Source organism: Gadus macrocephalus, chromosome 3, assembly GCF_031168955.1.
Source record: "Gadus macrocephalus chromosome 3, ASM3116895v1".
Classification (NCBI taxonomy): domain Eukaryota; kingdom Metazoa; phylum Chordata; class Actinopteri; order Gadiformes; family Gadidae; genus Gadus; species Gadus macrocephalus.
Genome location: NC_082384.1, coordinates 13,552,389 through 13,554,888, shown reverse-complemented (window position 1 = coordinate 13,554,888; position 2,500 = coordinate 13,552,389). Strand labels below are relative to the sequence as shown.

General features: G+C 45.6%; 1 protein-coding gene and 1 long non-coding RNA gene across 4 annotated transcripts in view; one reads left to right on the top strand and one right to left on the bottom strand.

Annotated features, from left to right (window-relative positions):
- Positions 1–2,500, bottom strand: part of mfng (MFNG O-fucosylpeptide 3-beta-N-acetylglucosaminyltransferase) — a 30,625-nt gene that overhangs the window by 12,696 nt on the left and 15,429 nt on the right. The gene's annotated exons all lie outside the window — the stretch shown is intronic.
- LOC132454162 (uncharacterized) overlaps positions 1,008–2,500 on the top strand; it is a 2,338-nt gene continuing 845 nt past the window's right edge. The window contains exons 1-2 of the long non-coding RNA XR_009524891.1: positions 1,008–2,325; positions 2,411–2,500. The exon at positions 2,411–2,500 is cut by the window's right edge and continues 88 nt beyond it. This is a non-coding gene — a long non-coding RNA (uncharacterized LOC132454162). The remainder of the gene's footprint in view (positions 2,326–2,410) is intronic.

The window sequence follows — 2,500 nt, the reverse complement described above, 5'->3', positions numbered from 1 at the left end:
ATCATTCTATATAATCATTATCATTCTTATCATCTGTTCGCCAGGAACCTCTTCTCCCCTCTCTCTCTCTCTCTCTCTCTCTCTCTCTCTCTCTCTCTCTCTCTCTCTCTCTCTCTCTCTCTCTCTCTCTCTCTCCGCTGGCTTAGGCAGGTGTATGTTTCCCACCACCTCAGCAGTTCCCCTGGTAACTAACCGGCAGTCGGGTCGCCGCCTGACGTTGTGTCGCCGTTGTCACAGCAACCGCAGAACAGTGCTGTGCAGTTAATTCAAGGGTCAACGAGTCCTCAATTAACCTTACCATAACTATATACTTTAGAGGAAGAGTGAGTGGGTAGCAAAGGAGTGATACTCATTGACCCTGTTCTGAATCTATAGGTCCATCAGAACCAGGTCTTCACGGTTCAGAGACAGCTTCTTCCCTAAAGCTGTATCCACCCTGAACACACACATGCACTGACCCCCGACTGACTGACCCCCCCCTAACCTCCCACTGCTGTATTGTACTTTACTTTATTTTACTTTATTATTTATTTTACATTATTTACATTTCTATTTGGTATACTGTTGTTCTTGTTCTATTTATATATTATTTATTTTCTCGAATGCACCAATTGGGAAAGCTTACTAAAAATTTCGTTGTACTTCACTCGTGCAATGACAATAAAAGGCTTTCTATTCTATTCTATTCTATCTAGACTTAAATGACAATCCCCCACCCACCCCCCTTGACTACTTGGCTGTGTATATATATACCCTGTATCTAATCCACTTGTATTTATTATCATACTGTTTTTACTCATAGTACTTTCCATCTATGCTGCTCATACCTCACTAAGTCACTTTAATTTTGCTGCTGTATTGCACTACATGACAACTTTTGCACTTCTATTTAGATCTCCAAATACATTTTGTTGACTCTGCACAATGACAATAGAGTTGAATCTGAATCTGAATCTGAACATTTATGAACGTAGGATATAAGGTAAATATGGGGTCAACACTGTGGCAACCCGGCACGGTGAGTGAACCACCTCCTCCCAAACAGGACACAACTTTGAGGGGAAAAAGCCGAAAAGGCATGTTTAAACCTAAACATAACAAAAAGTCTCTGAAAACACAAAAGAATGAAAAACCTGGGAGGAATCAACGGTCCCATCCTTCGTGGGTGGAATCCCCGTCACCCACGAGGACCGGTCTCTCCGTACAGGAGCCACATGGCTGGGAGAGCCCCGAATGAGTGGAGAAGCGGGCTATTTAAGCCCTGCTTCTCCACCTGTTCCTCAGGTGCACTGCATGTCCTTAATTGGCCCGGGCCGGGTTGCCAAAATACGGATATTATTTGAGTAAACCGTTATTGGCCATGAAGGTGGCCAGGGGATGAGTGGAGAGCAATATAGCCCCGTCCATAAATCAAAAAAAGTTTTACACCAAGAGTTGGTGACAGCAGATGTTAATCCGTCTCGAGTGTTTTCATTACTACTACTATTACTACTACTCCATGTACTATTTATTTGATCATTGTTGAATGTGTGTGTGTGGATGGTGGCTGGTTTAAGGCTGCCAGCCTACGGCACACCACATTGAGAAATCAATGCGCACACCCGGCGTGCATTGAGAAATCAATGTGCACAGGTTAAACCAGCCATCACCACGCACACTCGCAGAGATCTCCTGCATGGTTCCACATCTCATTTACCATTCTCCAGCAACCTCTTTGTGTTGTTATTCTTGGACACCACCACCCTGCGACCTTATGTTTGGAGGAGCCCAGTGAAATCCACCTCGGTGGAGTGTGGCATGGTCATTGCTGCAGCCAACTAGCAGACTATTTACTGTTTACTATTAGTCCTTTGACAGGCTTCTATCCAAAGTGACCGATAGTTGATTTTAGATACATGTCACATGATCTGATCAGGGGTTGGGAATCTTATCTAGAGTCTGGAACATCTACAGGCAGACATTGTTGGGATAGATGCCAGTAAGTTAAAACTCTGAGTCAAACACCGTAAACAAGACACTAAATCTGCCACCTCGCTACAGGTGTCCATCTCGGAGGCGTCCTAGCCCAAGGAACACAGACAGCCTGCATCCTACTTTCCTTTCCTCTCGCTGCCAATTCATTCCATTCCTCATCCCACTCCTCCGTCCCACTCTCTTTACCTCCCTCCCCCCTCCAAATACAACTAAAAGACAGTGATAACAAAAAGCAGAGAAGAAGACAGCCTGAATGACCAGTGATTACGGCACCAACAAAGAAGTAGCCAGCAGAGGAGAGGGGTTGCATGGAGGACGAGGGGATTTACCGGGATGCAGAGGGAGAGAGAGGTGGATGGACAGATGGAGAGAGAGAGGGGGAGAGAGAGAGGGGGAGAGAGAGAGAGGAGAGAGAGAGAGAGAGAGAGAGAGAGAGAGAGAGAGAGAGAGAGAGAGAGAGAGAGAGAGAGAGAGAGAGAGAGAGAGCCAAGGATCCATTATCCACAGTAAACGGGTGCAATCAGGG